Source organism: Pipistrellus kuhlii, unplaced genomic scaffold, assembly GCF_014108245.1.
Source record: "Pipistrellus kuhlii isolate mPipKuh1 unplaced genomic scaffold, mPipKuh1.p scaffold_m20_p_3, whole genome shotgun sequence".
Lineage (NCBI taxonomy): Eukaryota > Metazoa > Chordata > Mammalia > Chiroptera > Vespertilionidae > Pipistrellus > Pipistrellus kuhlii.
This window is the reverse complement of record NW_023425529.1, coordinates 97510712-97536426: the sequence shown is the minus strand read 5'-3', so window position 1 is coordinate 97536426 and position 25715 is coordinate 97510712.

The following is a 25715-nucleotide window of genomic DNA, read 5'->3' as shown; positions in this document are numbered from 1 at the left end:
CTGAGCATATTAAATCTAAAGGACTTATTAACCATTTTAATAAACCATAATTACTAAGAACACAAAAGTAGATAATGATAAGGGCATACTAGAACTAGCTCATAACAACTGATGTGAACCAATTGTTAAGTTTTCAAGAATTTTAAGAGATGATTTAAAATGTATATAATAATAAAAGTAAATTATATAAACTTAAAATTAAATAAGTTATATTAAAAATAAATACTAAAACTCCTCCCTTTTTAAACTTTACTACATTTTATTATTATCTAAGCTCTTGATTTTATTTAGTTTTATTATAACTTTATGTTAAACATACTATATAAAATACTGCTAACCATATCTTCTCAATCCATCGTTGCTGCCTGTTTTCATCTTTGTTCATATCTTCAGGACTCATATGTTGAATTTCAGCATATTAATTTGAAGTTTTTCATTTTCTTAGTCAATGTGTTTATTCACAGCAAAATTTTAACTTTCTAGAGAGAGAGACTGAACCTCATTTTTACTTGGTATAACATCCATCACACAGAACAAATAATAAATGCTTCTACCCAGATATCTTAGAATCAAAATATATAAAGTATCTTTTTAGCAAAAAGAACCGAAGTTGACTACTCAGAATAAATACCCTGATAAAGAAAGGGGCATACATTTTTAATTATACACATACCTCCAGACTATGTCATTGGATTTTCCACAAAAGGAAAGAGTATTGGATGCATATACCTATTTAATCCACTGCTTTACCCCTCCAAAGTTTAAGCCTATTACAAGAGGCTGTTTATTATCTATTTTTATGAAAATAAAATATTTCTTGGCTCATTTTTATTCTTATCTAAAAGTGTGCATATCTAACTTATTTCCTGTGGTCTCAGATTTTTTTTTCTTTATGTTTCCCATGTTTCTCCTCAGAGTCTTCTAACACACCACACAGATCCCTGTGTAGTTTAGTCTAAAATATGGATTCTTTCTCTTGCTCTCTTCTTGCGTGTCAGAAAATAAATAAAAAAATAGAATTTCACTATTGTTTTTAAGCAAATTGAGAGAAAATTAAATTAAAACAAATTGGCATAAACAAAAAGAATAAAAAAACAGAGATGCATTTATAATTTTTTTTATAATTTTAATACATAATTTTAAAACAAAAGATTTCAACTTCCTATAGGTTGATGGAATATGGGAATTCTTGCAAATGCTGGATGTGAGGAAGAAATTTTCTTCATGCATAGATTGTAACTACTATATGAAATTCTATTTTTCATCTCTCTACAATAATATTTATGGATATACAAGTCAGCACTATTGAATTTTTTGTGTTAGTGTTACTGGATTTTTCCCTCTCCAACTTTTGCTTATAGCAGCCTGTGTGTAAGATATTTCCTTTTATATCTATAACACCATATGTAACAATCTTTGGATCTTGATAAATGAAGGATATTTCCAAGGCTTCAGGTTTTCCATGCTCAATTAAATTTTAATTTTTCATGGACCAACTACACATTCAGTGGCAGTGGTAGGCATTCAAGAATAATCTACTATAATAAAAAAGAAACATGCAAACTGACCATCACTCTGCTACCAGCCAATCAGAGCAAGTATGCAAATTAACCAAACCAAGATGTTGGCCACCAAAAAGCAGGAGTGAGCAGCAGGCTTGGGTTTTCCCCAGTGAAGGAGGAAGCCAAGCTTCCTGCCCACTCTGGCGTGCCTCGTACTCCGCTCAAGGCTACAAAGTTTCAATTATAGAAGATAAGTAAATCCCAGATACCTGATTCCAACCAGCCCTGGCCTATGCTTGGGTCACAGGTTGGTCTGACCTGCCTGCAAACCACCACAGGTCCCTTCCTTAGGCCACCTCACACCCCAAGGAAAACCCCACCCTGATCTGGGACACCCTTCAGGGCAAACCAACTGACCCCAACCTATGAACTAGGCCTCTATTCTATCTAATAATAGAATAACATGCAAATTGACCATCATTTCAACACACAAGATGGCTGCGCCCATGTGGTCAAAGATGGTTGCTTCCATTATGGACATAAGATGGCTATCACAAGATGGCCAGCAGGAGAGGGCAGTTGGGAGGCACCAGGCCTACAAGGGAGGGCAGTTGTGGGTGATTAAACCTGAAGGGGAGGGCAGTTAGGGGTGACCAGGCTGGCAGAGGAGGGAAGTTGGGAGCAACTGGGCCTGAAGAGAAGGGCAGTTGGGGGTGACCAGGCCTGCAGGAGAGGGCAGTGGGGAGAACCAGATCTGCAGGGAAAGGGAGAGGGGGTGGGCAGGCCTGCAGGGAAGGGAAATTGGGGGTGATTGAGCCTGCAGGGAAGGACAGTTGGGGGCTACCGAGGCCTGCAGGGGAGAGCAGTTAGTGGGGACCAAGACTGTAAGAAAGGGCAGGTGATGGCTACAAAGCCTGCAGGGGAGGACACTTAGGGGTGACCAGGCTGGCAGAGGAGGAAAGGAAAGGGCAGTTGGAGGGGGCAGGCCTGTAGCGGAGAGCAGTTGGGGTATGAGGCCTGCAGGGGAGGGCAATTGGGGGCACCAGGCCTGCAGGGGAGGGAAGTTAGTGGGTGACTAAGCTACAGGGGAGAACATTTGGAGGGGACCAGGCCTGCAGGGGAGAATAGTTGGGGTGGGGGGGACCAGAGCAGCAGGGGAGAGCAGTTAGGGTTAATGAAGCTGGCAAAAGAGGGCAGTTAGGGGTGACAGGGTCATCAGGAGAGGGCATTTGGCAGGGAGGAACCAGGCTGGCAGGAGAGGGCAGTTAGGGGTGACCATGCCAGCAGGGAAGGGCAGTTAGGGGCAATTGGGCTGTCAGGGAATTGGTTAGGAGGTGATTAGGCTGGCAGGCAGAGTGATTAGGGGCAATCAGGAAGGCAGGCAGATGAGCAGTTGAGAGTCAGCAGTCCTGGATTGGAGAGGGATGTCCAACTGCCAATTTATGCCCGATTCCAGTAGGATTGGACCTAAACAGGCAGTCAGACATCCCTTAAGGAATCCCAGATTGGAGAGGGTGCAGGCTGAGCTGAAGGACACACCCCCCCATGCACAAATTTCATGCACCCTCTAGTATTAATAATGATAGGATAACATATTTACTCTTAAGGTGATAAAAATTACATCAACAATTGCAATGCAATATAAAACAGAATTATTCATTTAAAGTTGAAATAGTTCACTAAGAAAAAAATATTTATAGCTCTGAAAAAAAAAAAAAAAACTGTGGACATAAATGAAGTTTTCCATCACTAGTTCAAGAATGAGGGAATCAATTTTTTTTTAATGTAGACATCAGTGATTTGGTTACATGAGGCTATGAGTCCTCCACTCTCTGTGTTAAAATTATGCTTAAAAAAGTTAATGTTTCCCAAGTACTTTTGGCTGCCAAATATGAACTGAGAAGAATCCAATACTGAAAGAGGCATACCAAATACAACAGAACATACAAAACAAGAAGCAATGCAAAATTTTCATGTTCATCACTCTGCTGGGAAGAACTGAGTTTAGGAGAATATGTCTAGAACACATGGTCTATCGATAAAGAACTATTTCTGTATGACTATATTTTTTTTTTCATTTTAATCTCTTTACTGATTGAAGTATTACATATTTGTCCTCATTCTCCCATTACCTTCCCAACTCCTCCTCCCCCAACCACTCATGCCCTCACTCCACTGTTGTCTTTGTTAACTGGTTAGGCTTATATGCATGCATACATGTCCTTTGATTGATTTCTCCTCCTTACTCCCATCCTCCCCTTCCTTCCCTCTGAGGTTTGATAGTCTAATTGATACTTCCCTATCTTTGGATCTGCTTTTATTCATTAGTTTATGTTGTTCATTATTTCCCATAGATGAGTGAGATCATGTGATATTTATCTTTCTCTGACTGGCTTATTTCACTTAGCATAGTGTCCTCCAATTCCATCCATGTTGTTGCAAATGATAGAAATTCCTTCTTTTTCGTGCAGCATAGTATTTCATTGTGTAGATGTACCACAGTTTTTTAATCCACTCACCTGCTGATGGGCACTAAGGCTATTTCCAAATATTAGCTATGATAAATTGTGCTGCTATTAACATAGGAGGGAATATATTCCTAGAAGTGATATTATTGGATCAAATAGGAGTTTCATTTTTAGTTTTTTGATAAAACTCTATACTGTTCTCCAAAGTGGCTGCAGCTTACAGTGCTTGAGGGCTCCTATTTCTCCGCATCCTCACCAACATTTGTTGTTTATTAATTTGTTAATGATAGCCATTCTGACAGGTATGAGATGATACCACATTGTCATTTTGATTTGTATCTCCTGGATAATTAGTGACTTTGATCATATTTTCATATGTTTCTTGGCCTTCCTTCTGTCTTCTTTTGAAAAGTTTCTGTTTAGGTCTGTCCCCCATTTCTTGATTGGACTGTTTATCTTCCTTTTGTTAAATTGTATGAGTTCCCTGTAAATGTTGGAGATTAAACCTTTATTGCTGATAACATTGGCAAATATGTTCTCCCATATAGTGGGCTTTCTTGTTGTTTTGTTGATGGTTTCTTTTGCTGTGAAAAAGCTTTTTATTTGATGTAGTCTCATTTGTTCATTTTCTCTTTAGCTCCCACTTCCTTAGGAGCAGTATCAGTGAAGAAGTTTTTTGAGCATATGTCTGAGATTTTGCTGCCTATGGATTCCTCTAGTATTTTTAGTTTCCTGTTTTATGTTTAAGTCCTGTATCCATTTTGAGTTTATTTTTGTGTATGGTGTAAGTTGGTGATCTAGTTTCATTTTTTTTTTGCATGTATCTGTCCAACTTTCCCAATAATTTATTGAAGAGACTGTCTTGACTCCATTGTATATTCATTCCTCCTTTGTCAAACATTAATTGAGCATAGTCGTTTGGATCAATATCTGGGTTCTCTATTCTAATCCATTGATCTATATGTCTATTCTTGTGCCAGTACCAGGCTGTTTTGAGAACAGTGGCTTTGTAATACAGCTTGAAATCTGGTATTGAGATCCCTCCTACTTTATTTTTCTTTCTAAGGATTGCTGCTATTTGAGGTCTATTTTTATTCCAGATGAATTTTTGGAGAGTTCTTTCTAGGTCTGTAAAATATGCAGACCTATTAGTATTTTTATGGGGAGTGCACTGAATCTATAGATTGCTTTGGGTAGTATGGACATTTTAATGATGTTGTTTCTACCAATCCATGAACACAGTATATTCTTCCATCTGTTTACATCTTCCTCTAATTCTTTTTGCAGTGTCCCATAGTTTTCTGTGATAGGTCTTTTACCTCCTTAGTTAAGTTTATTCCTAGGTATCTTAATTTTTGGGGGCGATGGTAAATGGGATTGCTTTTTCAGTTTCTCTTTGTGTAAGTTCACTATTGGTGTATAGAAATGCCATAGTTTTTTTGGCATTAATTTTGTATCCTGATACATTGAAGAATTCATTTATAAAGTCTATTAGCTTTTTGATGGAGTCTTTTGGTTTTTTTATGTACAGTATCATGACATCTGCAAATAAGAGCAGCTTACTTCTTTTTTTAATTTGGATGCCTTTTATTTCTTCTTCTTGTCTAATTGCAATGGCTAATACTTCAAACAAGATTGGTGAGAATGGACTTCCCTGTCTTGTTCCAATTCTTAGGGGAAATGGTTTTACTTTTTGCCCATTGAGTATGATGTTAGTGGTGGGTTTATCATATATAGTTTTTATTATGTTGAGATATGATCCTTCTATTCCCACCTTGTTGAGAGTTTTTATCAAGAAAGGGTGTTGGATTTTGTCAAATGCTTTTTCTGCATCAATTGATATGACTATGTGATTTTTATCTCTCAATTTGTTTATGTGATGTATCATGTTTATTCATTTGCAGATATTGTACCCTCCTTGCATTCCTGGGATAAATCCTACTTGGTTATGGTGATGTACTGCTGGATCCGATTTGCTAGGATTTTGCATCTACGTTCATGAGAAATATTGGCCTGAAATTCTCTTTCATTGTGTTGTCTTTATCTGGTTTTAATATTAGGGTGATGCTGGCTTCATAGAAGGAGCTTGAAAGTATTCCTTCCTCTTGAATTTTTTTGAATAGTCTGAGGAGAATAGGTTATAGCTCTTTCTTGAATGTTTGATAAAATTCCCTGGTGAAGCTGTCTGGCCCCAGCTTTTGTTTGCCAGAAGCTTTTTGGTGACTGCTTCAATTTCTTCCATAGTTACTAGCCTATAGTTATTGAGCTGTTTAGATTCTTCCTGACTGAGCTTTGGAAGATTATATTTTTCAAGGAATATGTCCATTTCCTCCAGGTTGTCCAGTTTGTTGGAATAGTATTTTGTAACAATCCTTTGTATTTCTGTGGGGTCTGTTGTTATTTCATCTCTTTCATTTCTGATTTTGTTTATTTGTGTCCTCTCTCTTTGCTTGTTGGTGAGCCTGGCTAGAGGATCATCAGTCTTGCTTGTCCTTTCAAAGAACTAGCTCTTGATTTTGTTGATCTTTTGTATTCTTTCTTTGGTCTCTATGTCGTTTATCTCCACTCTGATCTTTATTATTTCCTTCCTTCTGCTTACACTGGGCTTTTCTTAGTGCTCTCTTTCTAAATCTTTGAGTTGTAGGGTTAGGTAACAGGTTACCATTGTTTATTGTTTTTTTGCACTAGGCTTGTAGAGTTATGAACTTCCCTCTCAAGACTGCTTTCACTGTGTCCCATAGATTTTGGATTGTGTTTTCAATGTCGTTTGTTTCCATAATGTTTTTTTTAAATTTTTCTTTGATCTTTTTGGTAACCCAGTCATTGTTTAATAGCATTCAGTTTAGTCTCCATGTGTTTGATTTCTTTGAATTGTTTTTATTTTGTTGATTTTCAGTTTTATGCCATTGTGATATAAGAAGATGCTTGATATGATTTCAATCCTCTTGAATTTGGAGAGACTTTGCCTACGTCCCAGCATATGGTCTATCTTTGAAAATGTGCTCCTGAGAAGAATGTATATTCCGTGGCTTTGGGGTGAAATGTTCTGAAGATGTCACTTAATTCTATCTAATTTAGTGAGTTATTTAGGATTGTTGTTTCTTTGCTAATTTTTTGTTTGTTTGTTTTGTTTAGAGAATTTGTCCAGCGGTGATAGCGGGGTATTAAAGTCTCCTACTATGATTGTATTGTTTTTAATCTCTCCCTTGATATCCTCCAGAGTGTTTTTATGCATTTGGGTGCTCCTGTATTGGGTATATACATGTTTACAAGTTATTTCTTTTTGTTGGTTTGCTCCTTTAGAATTATGAAGTGGTCTTCCTTATCTCTTGTTATGTCCTTCCCTTTGAGATCTAATTTGTCAGATATAAGTATTGCTACCCCAGCTTCCCCCCCTCCCCCATCCCTTCACCCTCAGTCTGTGTGCATCTTTTCTGAGGTGGGTTTCTTGTAGACAGCAGATATATGGGTCTTGTTTTCTTTTTATTTTAAATTTCTTTATAGATTAAGGTATTACATATGTGTCCTCATCCCTCCATTAACCACCCAACCACCCCTCATTCATGTTCTAACCCCGCTGGTGCTCATGTCCATTGGTTAGGCTTTATTCATACAAACAAGTCCTTTGGTTGATCTTTCCTCCATTCGCCCACCCTCCCCTGGCTTCCCTCTGAAGGTTGGCAGTCTGATCAATGCTTCTCTGCCTCTGGATCTCACCCTGTCTGTCAGTTTTTGTTGTTAATTATATTCCACAAATGAGTGAGATCATGTGGTATTTGTCTTTCTCTAGCTGGCTTTTTTCACTTAGTATAAAGCTCTACAGTTCCATCCATGCTGTTGCAAATGGTAAGAACACCTCTTTTTTAATAAAAATATATTTTATTGATTTTTTTACAGAGAGTAATAGAGAATTAGAAACATTGATGAGAGAGAAATATCAATCAGCTGCCTCCTTCTGGGGATGTGCCTGCAACCAAGGTACATGCCCTTGACTGGACCTGGGACCCTTGAGTCCACAGGCCGACGCTCTATCCACTGAGCCAAACTGGTTTTGGCAAGAACTCCTTTTTTACTGCAATGTAGTATTCCACTAGGTAGATCTACCACAGTTTTTAACCCACTCATCTGCTGATGTGCTCTTAGGCTATTTCCAAATCTTAACTATGGTGAATTGTGCTGCTATGAACATAGGGGTGCATATATCATTTCTGATTTGTGTTTCTAGTTTATTGGGATATTTTCCTAAAAGTGGGATCACTGGGTCAAATGGGAATTCCACTTTTTTCAGTATTTTGAGGAAACGCCATAATGTCCTCCACAGTGGCTGCTCCAGTCTGCATTCCCACCAGCAGTGCAAAAGAGTTCCTTTTTCTTCACATCCTAGCCAGAATTTGTCCTTTGTTGATTTGTTGATGATATCCATTCTCACAGGTGTGAGTAGATATTGTATTGTTGTTTTGATTTGCATCTCTTGGATAATTAGTGACTTTGAGCATGTTTTCATATGTCTCCTAGCCTTCCTTCTGTCATCCTTCAAAAAGTGTCTATATAGGTCCATTCCCATGTCTTGATTGGATTATTTATCTTCATTTTATTAAGTTGTAGGAGTTCCCTGTAAATGTTAGAGATTAAACCCTTATTGGTGATAACATTGGCAAATATGTTCTCCCATGTAGTGGGCTTTCTTGTTGTTTTGTTGATGGTTTCTTTTGCTGTGAAAAAGTTTTTTTTTGTTTGTTTGTTTCTTTGTTTATGTAGTCCCATTTGTTTGTTTTATCTTTAGTTTCCATTTTCTTAGGAGTAGTATCAGTGAAGAAGTTCTTTCAGCATACGTCTGAGACTTTGCTGCCTGTGGATTCATTTTTATAGTTTCCCATCTTATGTTTAAGTCTTGTATCCATTTTGAGTTTATTTTTGTGTATGGTATAAGTTGGTGCTCTAGTTTCATTTTTTTTTTTTTGCATGTACAATATCTGTCCAAGTTTCCCAACACCATTTGTTAAAGAGATATCTTTATTCCATTTTATGTTCATGCCTCCTTTGTCAAACATTAATTGGGCATAGTGGTTTGGGTCGATTTCTGGGTTCTCAATTCTAATCCATTAATCTATATGTCTGTTCTTGAGCCAGTACCAGGCTGTTTTGAGAACAGTGGCTTTGTAATACAGATTGATGTCTGGTATTGATATCCCACCAACTTTGTTCTTTTTTCTAAGGATTGCTGTGGCTATTTAGGGTATTTTTTTTTTATTCCAAATGCATGTTTGTCAAGTTCTTTTTAGGTCTGTAAAATATGTCATTGGTATTTTTATGGGGATTGCATTGAATCTGTATATTGTTTTGGTTAGTATGGACCTTTTAATGTTGTTGATTCTACCAATCCATGAACACAGTATGTTCTTCCATCTGTTTATGTCTTCCTCTAGCTCTTTTTTCAGTGTCCTGTAGTTTTCCACATATAGTTCTTTTACCTCTTTAGTTAATTTTATTCCAAGGTACCTTAATTTTTTTGGTGTGATGGTAAATTGAATTGCTTTTTTAGTCTCTCTTTCTATAAGTTCACTATTAGTGTAAAGAAATGCCATAGATTTCTTGACATTAATCTTGTATCCTGCTACATTGCCAAATTTATTTATTAAGTCTAATAATTTTTTGGTGGAGTCTTTAGGGTTTTCTATGTACAGTATCATGTCATCTGCAAATAAGGACAGTTTTACTTATTATTTTCCTATTTGGATACCTTTTATTTCTTCTTCTTGTCTGATTGCAATGCTAATACTTCCAGTACTTGTTGAACAGGCATATGTTGAACAGGAATGGTAAGAGTGGGCATCCTTGTGTTGTTCCTGAAATTGTTTTATTTTTTGTCCATTGAGTATGATGTTGGCTGAGGGTTTTACTTCTATGGCTTTTATTATGTTGAGGTGATTCTTCCATTCCCACTTTGCTGAGTGTTTTGATCAAGAAGGGGTTTTGGATTTTGTCAAATGCTTTTTCTGCGTCATTGATATTCTGTGATTTTTATCTTTCAATTTGTTGATGTGATGTATCACATTTATTGATTTGCAGATATTGTACCTTCCTTGCATCCCTGGGATAAATCCTACTTAGTCATGGTGATGATCTTTCTGATGTATTGCTAGATCCAATTTGCTAGAATTTTGTTGAGGATTTTGGCATTTCTGTTAATGAGGGGTATTGGCCTATAATTCTCAATCACGTGTTGTCTTTATATGGTTTTGTATTAGGTTGATGCTGGCTTCATAGAATGAGATTGGAAGTGTTCTTTCCTCTTGAATTTTTTGGAATAGTCTGAGGAAGATAGGTTTTAGTTCTTCCTTGAATATTGGTATCACTCTCCTGTGAAGCTGTCTGTCCCTGGGCTTTTTTTTTTTGCTGGGAGCTTTTTGATGACTGCTTCAATTTCTCCCATAGTAATTGGCCTATTGAGATTTTTAGATTCTTCCAGATTGAGTTTTGAAAGATTGTATTTTTCTAAGAATATGTCCATTTTCTCCAGGTTGTGTAATTTGTTGGAGTAAAGTTGTTCATAATATTTTTTTTAACAATCCTTTGTATTTCTGTGGTGTCTGTTGTTATTTCTCTTCTTTAATTTCTGATTTTGTTTATTTGTGTCCTCTCACTTTGCTTCTTGGTGAGCCTGGCTAGAGGTTCATCAATCTTGTTAATCCTTTCAAAGAACCAGCTCTCAGTTTCATTGATCTTTTGTATTATATTTTTTGGTCTCTATATCTTTTATTTCTGCTCCGATCTTTACTATTTCCTTCCTTCTTTTCACTCTGGTAGTATGGACCTTTTAAGGATGTTGAATAAAAGAGAGCTTTTCTTGTTTCTCTCTTTCTAATTATTTGAGTTGTAGAGTTAGATGATTTACCACCATTTTTTCTTTCTTTTTTTTTTTTTTAGGTAGGCTTATAGAGCTATATATACTTACCTCTCAGGACTGCTTTCATTGTGTCCCATAGATTTTGGATTGCTGTGTTTTCATTGTAATTAGTTTTCACTAAGCTTTTAATTTCTTCTTTGATCTCATGGATAACCCAATCATTGTTTAGTAGCATGCTATTCACTTTCCAAATGTTTGAAATTTTTGGATTGTTTTTATTATAGTTTATTTCTAATTTTATGGCATTGTGGCCTGAGAAGAAGCTTGGTAAGATCTCAATCTTCTTGAATTTGGTGAGACTTTCTTGTGACCTAATATGTAGGTTTTTTTGAAAATGTTCTGTGTGCATTTGAGAAGAACGTATATTCAGTGGCTTTAAGGTGAAATGATCTGAAGATGTCAGTTAAGTCCATATGATCTAGTGAGTCATTTATTATTGCTCTATCTTTGCTTCTTCTTTTTTTTTTTTTTTTTTTTTTTTTTTTGTCTAGAGAGGATTCAACCAGTGATGACAGTGGTGTATTAAAGTTCCCTACTATAATTGTATTGCTGTCCATCTCTCCCTTGATATCTTCCAGTTGTTTTGTTATGTATTTGGGTGCTCCTGCATTCTGTGCATATATGTTTATCAGGGTTATATCTTCTTGTATCAATCCCTTTAATATTATGAATTGGCCTTCCTTATCTTATTATGGCATTTACTTTGAGTTCTATTTTGTCAGCTATAAGTATTGCTACCCCAGCTTTGTTCTCATTTCCATTTGCCTGAATATTGTTCCATCACTTCACTTTCAATCTGTGTGAGTCTCTTGTTCTGAAATGGGCCTCGTGTAGACAGAATATATATGGGTTATGTTTTTTTGTTTGTTTGTTTGTTTTTATCCATTTAGGCACTTGATACCTTTTTATTGGAACATTTAGTCCATTTATGTTTAAAGTTATTACTGAAAGCTATTTGTTTGTAGTCATATCTATTTTTGTGTCTGTTTCTTCTTACCTGTTTATTTCTTCTTTTTACAGTATTTCTTTTAGCATTTTTTGTATTGCTGGTTTGATGTTGATAAACTCCCTTAGCCTTTTTTTGTCTGTGAAGCTCCTGATTTCCCCTTCAATTTTTATTGATAATCTTGCTGGATAGAGTATTCTTGGATTCAGTCCTTTGCTTTGCATCACTTTGTATACCTCCTTCCATTCCCTTCTAGCTTGATGTGTTTCTGTTGAGCTATCATTTGGTAATCTAATGGGTATTCCTTTGTAAGTAACTCTCTGTCTCTTTCTTGTGCCCTTTAAGGTTCTCTCTTTGTCATTTATATCCTGCTTGGGACTCTCTGTACTTGTGTAACTTTTTTCTTCTTCATATATGGGAAATTTTCTGTATTATTTCTTCAAGTAGATTTTCTAATCCTTGCTGCTCTTCTTGTCCTTCTGAGCATCCTATTATATGTACGTTACTTCATTTCATGTTTACCCAAAGCACCCTCAGGCTTTCCTCCTGCTTTTTTTTTTTCTCCAATTGTTCAGATTAAGATTGTTTTTCTACCTGATCTTCTAACCCACTAATTCAGTCCTCTGCTTCTTCTAGTCTACTGTTGAAACTTTTCTTGGTGTTTTTGATTGTAGCTATAGCACCTTTCATTTATTCCTGATTCTTGCATAAGTTATTGATTTTCTCATCCTTCTGATATATGAATTCCATGACCATTACTTTGAACTCTTTTTTAGTCACATTGCATGCTTCAATTTCACTAATTTTCTTTCTTGGAGACTCCTCATTTTCTTTTTTCTGTGGATCGTATCATTTCCCCATTCTGACTATCACCAGAAGGTTCAATCTTCAATTTGCGTGAACTTGGGCCATGTGCTGTAGGAGCTTCGCACAACCCAAGTTTCACTGAAGTGCTCTGACACTAGGACATGTGGCTGCTGTGGGTTGGTGGGAGCCAAGCTTGCCCAGGGTGAGTGCTCCCAGTGTCCAGTGTGGTTTCTTGTGTGCAGTTAAAATCAGGGACCCTGCCTCCACCACACTGTTGGCCTGTGCCAAAAAATGAGTTCCTTAGTGTGTGCCAGGAGTCAGAGTTTCCCTGTATCTGCTCAAAGAATAAAGTTTCAAAGTCTCTGTTGCCTCATGCAGCTTCTTGCTGAGAATCAGGGTCCCTGTGTGTGCATGCACCAAGAATTGGATTCACTAGCTCTTGGTGTGAGTGTGCTGTGAGTCAGAGATCCTAGGCACACACAGTAAGAAACAGAGTCAAGTTAGTGGTGTTTAGTGCTGCCTCTTGCTGTGAGAATTTGGGTACTGGTTACCATGGGGGACTAGGTTGCACAATAGCTCTGTGGCATTCCTGAACTACAGAAAACTTAATTCCCTGTGCGCTTGTCCAGAATCAAAGTCAGGTGGCACTACCACCCCGTGTGGGCTTCAGGTTTGGTCACCTGATCGTGTTGCCTGGAGAAGATTCCAGTTTCTCTAATTTCAGTAGCAGCACTGGGGACCATGCATGCTCTCTCTACTAAGCCAAACTGGCTAGGGCTTTGCACACTCTCAAATTCCCAAAGGGAAGCTGCATCTTGTGTGCATGCTCAAATTCCCCAAAGGGGAGCTGCATCCTGTGTGTGTGCTCAGATTCCCCAAAGGGGAGCTGAGTCCCGTTCATGGTCTCAAATTCCTCTTATGGGCATTGCAGCTTGGGTGAAAGGCAAGTCTATCATTTACTATGGTGCTATCCACAAGTCTGCAGGATGTTGGGAGCTGCCCTGAAAACAGGGGACTTTTTCCTCGAAGCTGCCCTGAAAGCAGGGGTCTCTTGGTGGACACAGCTCTGGTAGGACAAAAGTCATAGCTCTCGTGAGAACGTGCTGTCAGCTTGTTTTGCAGCTTGTTAATGTAAAAATACTATTGACCTTTGTAAAGAATAACATATACTGTTTAACCTGCTGCTTGTGTATAGATTAGGAAACAATGCTCTGCTTACGTACAGAAACAAAGATGTGGTGCTGGGTAAATACTTAGCCTAAAGGTCAGCAGATATTTATCTGCTGACCTGTGTCTTGTGCCTTCCTGCTTTTGCTGTATAAAAACCAGCTAAGAAATAAACTCGGGATTGCAGACTTCAGTCTCAGAACTCCAGACCCCATCTTTTCTTTTTTTCCTTTTTTTTCTTTTATTTAAAATATATTTTATTGATTTTGTACATAGAGGAAGGGAGAGAGATAGAGAGTTAGAAACATCGATGAGAGAGAGTCATCGATCAGCTGCCTCTTGCACACCCCCTACTGGGGATATGCCTGCAACCAAGGTACATGCCCTTGACCGGAATCGAACCTGGGACCCTTCAGTCCCCAAGCAGACGCTCTATCCATTGAGCCAAACCGGTTTCGGCCCCATCTTTTCTTGTCTTTTTTCTCATCCTCACCCCCTCAATCAGGTACTGTTCATTGGCGGCAGGTTCTGGCAGTTGGCGCCTGAAACAGGAACCTGAAAACCTGGGACTAAGGTAGAGGACACTGCCCAAGGAGCAAAGAGGACACATCAGGAATAAGGTAGGACTGGGGCAGGGAGTGTAATAGTCAGGAGTAAAAAATACGGGGCAAGGGAATAGTTGAGCACTGTTTGTGCAAGTTCTTAAGAGTATGCTTCGTTCTAGAGGTGTGAAAACAGGGCAGAAACAGTTGGAGAACTTTTTAAGCTTTGTAGAAGAAGTCTGCCCCTGGTTCCCGAAGTAAGGAACTGTAGACATAGAAACCTGGAAAAGGGTAAGAGTCCTTGGAGGGCTGGACGCAGCTTAACCTCCAGGCTCTGGCCGGAGGACACAACGGTGTCCTCGGCCCGGGAGGACAATACAGTGTCCTCAGCCCCAGGTGTCCGGACTGGTTGTCTTGTGTTTTGTCTTGTTTGTGTCAGGCCTATTTGTTTTGTGTTTTGGTCTCCATCAAAATGGGTCATGGTTCGTCTGTATCTCAATGTTCCTCTCTACAATGTTTTTTGAAAAATTTTCAGGACTTCAGGAAATGGGCGGACAACTATGGCTCTGATGTTAATACTTTTGATTTAATCACTCTTTCTCCCAGGTCAATGCCGGTCTGTGGGATAACTTTCCCCTCACAGTTCTTAGAGTATTAGTTTTATTTCCTTTGTCCAACATGAGTGCCATTTCTGTTTTGCTGAAACGCTGTAATGTTACTTGTTTACAAAAAGGATATAAGTACAGATATTTGTTTGATATTTTGTTTGTCTGCTTGGATATAATTATTTGTTCATATAAGTGTGAAAATCTGTGAAAAAGAGAAATAAACCTTTAATTTGTTTAAAGCTGAGTGTTCTGACGGCTAGCAAACTGCCCCGAGTGGCCACTGGGATTCATTTTTCCCAGGGGTGCTTTGCTTTCTGCCAGAGGGAATCGGCCCACCTAACAAGATTTATGTCTGTTTATTAATTTGAAGGTATGAAATTATAACAATTGTGATCATCCAAAAAGTTAAAAGCAGAGACCAAATTCTAAAATTAACTATTTACAAGAAGGAAGCTTGAGCTGGCAAAGTCACCAAGGCTGCCCAGTGAGCTCAAAAACTAAATGAATCTTATTTCAGACACCTGCCTCCACCCAGTCTTCATCAGTGGTGCGGGAACCATCTCAGAACTGTTTGTCTCAATTGGCCATTTAAGTTTAATGTAATTAATGATTACAGTACATTGTAAAATCTTTAAAAGAAAAAGAAAATATTTTGTGGTCCTTGAGTAAGTGTCAACTCTTAAGTTATAATTTTAAAATCAGTAAGAGCTTTTCAGAAAGGTCAGGAAGTCTGATTGCAGTATAGAGGTCACCGGTTCCCCCCATGCCACCTGCATTGGCAGGAGGCAAGCGATTTTTCCAGAGGACTGACAAATGAAAATGCCTCGCCTGGGTGGGAGCACCTCCTTCGCCACCTGGGACCCTCGAGCTCCCTGCCTCCACCCAGCTGGTGTCTATTCCCTCCAGGGGTTGTTTAGAGTAGCTGGAGGCAGTGGCTGCACTGCCCATGGTTGAGGGGAGAAATTCCCCTGTGACCCCTGCACCCCAATGAGACCCCAAAACCCCCAGTGACTATTTGGACACTTTTCACCATGTTCTGTTAGGGGGCTTAAAGGCGCAGTTAGAAATTCTCCCATTCCCCTTTCCAGGCTTATCAGAATCTGAGATCTTTATCTGTAGGAAGAATGTGGCAGTTTAAATTTCAAGTGGCTAGAGGTCTGGAAACAGAGTGGTGGACCTGCTCCCTCCTCCCTCAGCCTTTTCTAAACATTTTAAAATAATAGGTTTAAGGCATGGTTATAAATTTTTTAAGGACATAGAAAGAAGGTTTAAAGGCTAATATAAAATAGTAAAAATTTTAATGAAGGTTATACATGTGATGAGAAGGAGAACAAGGTTTTGGTTCTTCAGACGCTTACTGGGTACAAGCTCTCAAACCAGAAAGACCAGAGTTAATTCTAAATATAAATGGAAAAAAATTTAAAGGAATACTAGACACTGGAGCAGATGTGTCTATGATATCAGAACAGCACTGGCCTCCCCAGTGGCCAAAGCAGGCGGCTGTTTCATCTTTACAGGGAATTGGTCAAGCTCATAGCCCTGAGCAGAGTAGTGGATTATTATTTTAGACAGATGAGGAGGGTCATAGCGGGAGTTTGCAGCCGTACATGTTACCAGGACTGCCAGTGAATTTATGGGTACAGCTCTAGTCCTGCTGTTACCCAACAGATGTTTAATCAAGGGCTGTTAACCTCAGCAAGGAATGGGGCCATCAGGCCAAAGAATTACAGAACCTTTAAACCCCAGGCCTCGGGTAGGTTTAGGGTATTTTTAGGAGGGGCCTTTGATTATCCTGCAACCCATGCTGACCCTACACGCAGGTCTGGGTTGATCAATGGCCCCTGAATGAAGAGAAAATTCAGGCTGCTGAACTATTGGTGCAGGAACAATTAGACAGCGGCCACATAGCTCCCTCAAATTCACCTTGGAATTCTCCTATATTTGTAATAAAAAAGAAATCAGGCAAATGGAGGTTACTACAGGATTTAAGAAGGGTTAATGAGACCATGGAGCTTATGGGAACCTTACAACCAGGATTGCCATCTCCTATGGCCATTCCTGATAATACTTACAAGGTCATAATAGATTTGAAAGATTGTTTCTATACTATACCCTTGGCTCCACAGGATTGTAAGAGGTTTGCATTCAGTGTGCCATCCACTAATTTTAAAGAACCTATGAAGAGATATCATTGGCTTGTATTGCCTCAAGGGATGACCAATAGCCCCACATTATGTCACAAATATGTAGCTCAGGCCCTCAGATCCATAAGAAAACAATATCCAACAGTATACCTAGTACATTATGTGGATGATATATTATTGGCTCATACTAATGAGGGGCACTTGCTTGCTGCTTTTGCCTGCATGAATGAAGGACTTAAAAAACAGGGCCTGGTAATAGCCCCTGAAAAGATTCAACGAAGCCCGCCTTACTCATATCTGGGTTATCAGTTACAAAGGCATTGCTGTACTTCTCAGAAAATACAATTGAGAAAGAACAATTTGAAAACGCTGAATGATTTTCAAAAGCTCTTAGGAGATATTATCTAGATTAGACCTTATCTTAAAATTGCTACTGGAGAACTTAAACCCTTATTTGATATTTTAAAAGGAGATTCTGATCCAACCTCACCCAGAGAATTAACTCCTGAGGGGCATGTCGCCCTCACTGAGGTGGAAAAGGCAATAACTGCTCAGCATGTATCATACAGTCAGGAATGGGGTGCATATATTTTGCCCACACGACACACCCCTACGGCGGTATTATATTAGAAAGGACCGCTAATGTGATTGCATTTAGCAGTTTCTCTTTCTAAAGTTCTTACCCCATATCATGAATTAGTAGCAACCTTGATTCACATGGTGAGAACTGAATCTTGTCAATTATTAGGAAGAGAGCCTCATTTCATTTGTCTACCTTTTCCCAAACAACAACAGAATTGGTTATTTCAGCACAGTAATTCTTGAGCCATCTCTCTTACCAGGTAAGTATACAGGGAAGTTGGATAACCACTACCCCCATGATAAATTGTTGCAATTTGCTAGCCTTCATCAGTTTGTTTTCCCTGGAAAAATATCTGCTGTTCCATTAACCGGTACATTATTAATATTCACTGATGGTTCCTCTAATGTAACTACAGCTTATACTATACTAGGAAAAACTATTACTCAGAAAACTAGATACCATTCAGCTCAGGAGGTCGAGCTGCAAGCTGTCCTTGCCGCTATTCAAAAGGTGTCTGATCAAAGATTCAATCTGTACTCCGATAGTCAGTATATAATTAGGGCATTACAAGTTATAGAAACCGTTTCTTTTATAGGAACCTCTAACAGCAATGTTCAGAGCTATCCAAAAAGAACTTAAGCAAAGGACTGAAAAATGCTATTTTGACCATATCTGAGCTCACACTGGTCTACCTGGACCTTTGGCTCAAGGCAATGAAATAGTTGATCAGGCCACAAAAATTTTGTTTACCCAAGAACAATTGCAGAGCAATCTCATGCCATCCATCATCCGAATAGTAACAACCTCCGACTCCAGTTTAAAATTACTAGAGAAGCAGCTAGACAAATAGTCAAACAGTGTCAGTCCTGCCTAGAATTACTCTCTATGCCACATGTGGGAGTTAATCCCAGAGGTTTATTACCCAATCATTTGTGGCAAATGGATGTAACTCATGTCCCTAGTTTTGGAAAATTAAAATATATACATATTACTATTGACAAATTTTCCGGATTTCTAATGGCAACTTTACAGTCCGGAGAGGAGAGTAAATACTGTATCGCCCATTATTTAAAATACTTTGCCACTATGGGACAACCCAAAAGTCTTAAAACTGATAATGGGCCTGGTTATACTAGGAAAAAATTTCAAGTATTTTATACACAATTAGGTATAGTTCATAAAACTGGAATCCCCTATAATCCTCAAGGATAAAGTATTGTACAAAGAGTTAATAGTACTCTAAAACAGCAATTACAAAAAATAAAAAGGGAGGAACTATACCCCCTGACACCGCAGAATTACCTTAATCATGTTTTATTTATTTTAAATTTTTTTAAAAATTTGGATTCTCATGGAAAATCTGTGGCTCAAAGGTTCTGGTGTACAACGTCCCAGCACACCTATGCACAAGTACGCTGGAAGGACCCTCTTATGGGGCAATGGTCAGGACCAGATCCAGTACTAATCTGGGGGCAAGGGCATGTTTGTGTTTTCCCACAGGATGCCGAAAGTCTATGCTGGCTCCCGGAGAGGCTGGTACGCCAAATAGGACCAGAGCCTAGAGGAAAAATTGAAGAGGCTACATCTGAGTGAATCTGAGCACCCAGAGCCTCCTGCGACCCAACATCTTCCACAAAGACAGTGCTATGGGGACAATGTGACTCAAATACCGATACTTGGACTTGATCTCAGCATTTATGATTGGATACCGATAAACAAGTCCAACCCTCAAGAAAACTTTCAAGGATTTGTAGAAGGGCTATGGACATTAGACCATAAGACTTGTGGAAACTAAGTGCTACGTAGTATGGGGCCCTTTTTGGCCATAGCTAGGGGCAGCTCCAATCTAAAGATCACGGAAATTACTGCATGTGCTCCTGAACCTTATGCATTGTTTGTGGAGAATGTTTATATTACTGTCCATGACTCTGTATATAATGCTTCTTGTATCAAATGTAATCTCACTAACTGACCTCAGTTGAGGATGATACCAAACTTGTAGTGCTATATCAGCCAGCCTTTATAATGATACCAGTTAATATTACAGGACCTTGGAATGAAAAAAAAAGGGGGGGAGGGATTACAGCTATGGAAAGAGGTTAACACAGCACTAGCCCATACCAAAAGATTTGTAGGATTATTTATTGCTGGAATCACAGCCCTTATTACCCATGTTGCTTCAGCAACAGTGGCTGCTGTTGCTTTGGCACAGACTATTCAAACAGCACATTATGTTAATGATCTGTCGAGAAAAGTCTCCCAAGAATTAGGAGCCCAAGAAAATATAGATAGGAAATTTGGGAGAAGCTAAATGCCCTGTATGATGTGGTTCAGGTCCTAGGTGAACAAGTTCAAAGTTTAAAAGTTAGGAATCAGCTCCGGTGCCATGCTGAATACCAGTGGATATGCATTACTTCCAAACAATATAATGAGAGTCAACAAGTATGGGATCGTATACAGAAACATCTCTTTGATATTTGGCATGCGGAAAATATATCCTTAGATTTACTCCAGCTACATAGGGAAATACTAGGTATTAAAGATAGCCCTCCTCTGGACATTAGCTTAGCTGAAAGTGTCAAAGACTTTGTTAATCAACTATTAGGGAAAGTACCTTCCTTAACTAACTTTCAGCACCTAGCTGTTATGGTAATAGGATTATTAGGACTTATAAGTATTATACTATGTTGTGGACCAATTCTCTTACTCTTAGTGCTCAAAAATATCACAGCAGTTAAGACTGTATTACATTCTACTAAATTACAACTCAAGGCTTATCAAGACTCCCCCTATTTAATTAAAAAGGAAAGGGGGAGATGTTGGGAGCTGCCCTGAAAACAGGGGACTTTTTCCTCAAAGCTGCCCTGAAAGCAGGGGTCTCTTGGTGGACACAGCTCTGGTAGGACAAAAGTCATAGCTCTCGTGAGAACGTGCTGTCAGCTTGTTTTGCAGCTTGTTAATGTAAAAATATTACTGACCTTTGTAAAGAATAACATATACTGTTTAACCTGCTGCTTGTGTATAGATTAGGAAACAATTCTCTGCTTACGTACAGAAACAAAGATGTGGTGCTGGGTAAATCTTGTGCCTCCCTGCTTTTGCTGTATAAAAACAAGCTAAGAAATAAACTCGGGATTGCAGACTTCAGTCTCAGTCCTCCCGACCCCATCTTTTCTTGTCTCTCTTTTTTCTCATCCTCACCCCCTCAATCAGGTACTGTTTGTTGCCAGCAGGTTCCGGCAGTCAGGGAGAGGTATAAGCTCTTTAACTCACAGAAATATGCTCCCAGGAAGTCTGGATTCTTGTTGTCTGTTAGTCTGAAGCTGTGGTCACAGTTCTCTGTCCCCAGTGGCTGCAGGGTCCTAGTTTGTATCTGAGGCCAGGATTCTCATCTCAAGCAGCTCTGATTCTCAAGATGGCATAGTCTCTGTGTCCGCACCGGCTGCCCAGAAGTTTCTGCTTTGTGTGTGGGGCTCTGCTGTCTAAGACTGCCCAGTATGGGAGCCCGTTGGAGGACCTGAAGAATCTAACTGATACTAGCTCATACACACACGCCCACCACACAGGTCTACACTCTCTTCTATGGGTTCCTCACTCTCTCATACTCTTTCCCTCCCTACCTTCCTGCTGGTCGCAATCTTAAAAATCTGGCTTTTACAATTTTGCAAGTCTGGTCCTATAAAGCTGTCTGGAGCACAGGTCTCCTGGCATAGACTGGTACACATAGCCAATTGGCCAGGAGGTAAATTCCTCTCCCTGATACCAACAACAATTAAGACTTAACTATTCAATATAACAAGGCTGTACACACAGACCACAAAGTGGTACACCAAGAGTGTCCACTTCAGGTGACTGGGGAGGCTGGGCCACTGGGCCATATACAAAACCTAGCACACAAAGCTACCCTACCAACTCAGGGAATCATAAAAAATGCAGATAAACAGTAACAGATCACCAACAAAAAAAAATGGAGGAAAATAAATGACTGGATATAGAATTCAAAACCATGATTATAAATTTTTCAAGAATTTCCTAGAAAATGCCAATAAATTAGTGAGTTCCTCAAGGATATGAAAAAGGACCAACTAGAAATTAAACATACACTGACTGAAATAAAAAAAATTTTTTTACAGAGACCCAACAACAGACTAGAGGAACACAAGAATCAAGTCAAAGATTTGAAATACAAAGAAGCAAAAAACATTCAATTGGGAAAGCAAAAAAAATCCAAAAAGTTGAAGATAGTGTAAGAAGTCTCTAGGACAACTTCAAGCGTGCCAACATCAGAATTATGAGAGTGCCAGAAAAAAGAGAGAGAGCAAGATACTGAAAATATATTGAAGAAATAATGACTGAAAACTTCCCCCACCTGGTAAAAGAAATAGACTTACAAGTCCAGGAAGCACACAGGACCTCAAACAAAAGGAATACAAAGAGGACCAGACCAAGACACATCATAATTAAAATACCAAGGGCAAAAATCAAAGAGAGAATGTTAAAAGCAGCAAGAGAAAAACAGTTAATTACCTACAAGGGAGCATCCATTGGTTGTCAGCTGATTTCTCAACAGAAACCATGCAGGCCAGATAGGAGTGGCAAGAAATATTCAAAGTGATGAATAGTAAGAACCTACAACCAAGATTACACTACCAGCAAAGTTATCATTCAGAATTGAAGGTCAGATAAAGAGCTTCACAGATAAAAAAAAGCTAAAGGAGTTCATTACCACCAAACCAGTATTATATGAAATGCTGAAAGGTATTCTTTAAGAAGAAGAAGAAGAAAAATGTAAAGATCAAAATTAGGAATAACAAATACATATCTATCAACAAGTGAATCTAAAAATCAAGTGAATAAAAAATCTGAGGAACAGAATAAACTGGTGAATATAATACCCTGTTTCCCCAAAAATAAGACAGTGTCTTATATTAATTTTTGCTCACAGAGATGTGCTAGGTCTTATTTTCAGGGGATGTCTTATTTTTCCATGAAGAAGAATATGGTGCACATTTATTGTTAAATGAAAATAAAGGAAATTTATTACCCGTATACGGTACAGTAGTATGGTAGTTGTCAACACAAACCAGAGAAACTGTGAATCCTACAGTATCAAGAATTTACTCATTGCCGAAACCAGTTTGGCTCAGTGGTGGAGCGTCGGTCTGCAGACTGAGAAGTCCCAGGTTCGATTCCAGTCAGGGGCATGTGCATTGGTTGTGGGCACATCCCCAGTGGGGGGTGTGCAAGGGGCAGCAGGTCAATGTTTCTCTCTCATCGATGTTTCTAGCTCTCTATCTCTCTCCCTTCTTCTCTGTAAAAAATCAATAATATACATATATATATATATATATATATATATATATATATATATATATAAAATTTACTCATTTATTCAATGACAATCCTGTCATTATCTTCTGGAAAATCATCATAACAATCCAATTCCTGAATTTCCTGGTGAATTTATTTATTTTTTATTTTTTTAATTTACAAGCATTTATCTGAGCCCAAAATGATGACAACTGCTGGGAAGCAAGATATCAAATGTTCCCTATAATTTCTTTTTACAAAAAGTATATGTACAGATTTTTGTTTTGTTTTCACAGCCCATTTCATGTATTGCTTGAAACCCACTCCAGAGAGGCGCTTGTGATGTTGATGGTGTGTTCTTTGGTCACTGCCTCCCTGATGGCAGAAAGGCCCTTCTCTCCACCCTTCTTTGCAGGAGCCATTATGCCAGGCCCACATTGGAAAGGAAGCAAAGATTTTACGTTTATCATTATTTAAATATGTTTTTATTGATTTCAGAGAGGAAGGGAGAGGGAAATAAAACATCTAAGATGAGAATCATTGATCAGCTGCCTCCTACCCGCCCCCTACTGGGGACTCAGCCTGCAACCTGGGTGTGTGCTTTTGATCCTGGTGAATTTCTTGTGACTCCATTTCTTTCAGAATCAGTGGACCAAATCTCTCATGTTTAGCAATAGTACTGTCTTTAAATGAGTATTTCTTGTCAAGGTAGTCTGCTCGCAGTGCATTTGCAGTGCAACTGTCAGTGATTTTCTCCCATGAATTCTTCACCCACGTCACAACTTCTTGCAGTTTAGGTTTCACAAAGTTTCCATGCTGATTTCTCTCCATTCTATATTCAATGTAGTAATTAATTCCCATGCACAAATTGTCTTTGAACTGCTTGTTTATTGCAATATCAAGATCTGGAGATAGGCCATCATTCCTGTGGGAATCATTATCTGATCTATTTTTTTCCTGAAGAAATGTCTTCATGTCTTTAGCACGGTGAGTGCTGGCTACATCTCAGACAAGCAGACCTCTTTGGCTCCCTCGCATAACAAGCGGCAGTATTATATCGACCCACTTTCTTATAACTGCTTCTGTGGCCCAGGCTTTTTCAGTTTCAAGAATAAAAACACCCAAAACACGTTCAACCTTTTTCTTCTTGCCCTTAGAAGTGATTAAAGGTGGGATTTTAGTGCCAACCAGATGAATTGCCAAAATATAGGAAACACGTGCACTTTCATAAGCAGTGGAAGGAATGTACACTAAGGAGGCACCCCGCTGTTCAATTGCTGTTTGAGATGATTGGCCCATAAATACTGCAGTTTCATCCATAGTAATCATGTTGGAAAGATTGTATTTAGAGAAGTCAGCATCATCAATAAAGGAGTTGAATGCAAGTGCTCACTTAATAACTTGAGTATCTTCCAATCTAAATAATGTTGTAGATCTTCTTAAAGACAGTTCACTTCGCTGAAGGAAATTATCCAGCCAGTGTTGTGATGCTTTGAAGTCTTCGGGGGCTATGTTAAACTGTGGTGCCATTGCAAGGGCAAATTCTTGAATCTGAGCCCTATTCACAACCAAAGCCTGTGCTCTCCTGTCAACAACCCATTCACAGATCAGGTCTTCCAGCTGGGAAAATAATGTTGCCGACCTGATCCACACTTGTGCTTTTTAGCATTTCCCTTGTCCACTTGTTCAGTGAGGTTACCATACTCTGCTCGCCATTTTCGGACCAATCAGATACTCGACATCTTCTCTTTGCAGAAAGCAGTAAGATTTTGACCCCAAGAGTCATCCACGATTCCTTTCTTGTACTCCACACAGTAGCTTTTTCTTTTTGTGCTCATTTCTAGGGGTAAAAAAAAGGAATTGGGGTATCAAGGTGGGGGGAGGGGGATCACTTAAAATGACACAGGGGGATCAGAGGGAGGAATCAAAATGACACAGGAGAATCAGAGGGCGAATTACCATTTTAGTAACCCCTTTTGATCCTCCTTGTCATTTTGATTGCCCCTCTGATCCTCCTGTGTCCGCCCAACACTTCTGTGCCACTGAACACCTTCACCAGACATCCCCCCCCTACCCCTTTATCATACATTTACCCCCTGGGGCCTGCCTGGGGACTGTCACTGGGCTTGCTGGGGCCTGGATCTGGGCTGGAGCAGGGTCTGCTACTAACTGAGAACCTTCAGTCATCATGAGGGTGGCCGTGAGCATCAGGTAGTGTCACCAGAGACAGACCAGCACTCAGCACCTTCGCCGTGTCCAGTCCGCTCTAATCCTCCTGTTCTTCTACAGGCATCTGCGAAAGTCTCCTCCTCTCTCCTGCCCTGTGCTCACAGCTCACTCCGACCTCCGCTCCACCTCCACACAGCAGTGATGTCAGGACTCCGCATAATGTCACTGGTTGTTAGACGCCAGTCGAGGCGGCCCTAGCGACCAGTTTAAGGAAATTAATTTTCATTCTGAGACAGAGCCTAGGGGGTCCTTATTTTCAGGGGGATGTCTTATATTTCACTCAGAAGGAAACCTGTAAGTAGGTCTTATTTTTGGAGGATGTTTTATTTTCGGGGAAACATGGTAGAATCAGAGGCATAGAAAGGGAGTGGACTAATAATTCTCAGGGGAAATGATCATGGGGGTGTAGGAAGAGACTGGAGAAAAATTGTACATCTATGCATGAGAATAGTGGGGGGAGGTAAGGGTACAGGATGGAGTGGGAACCACATGGAGGGGAACT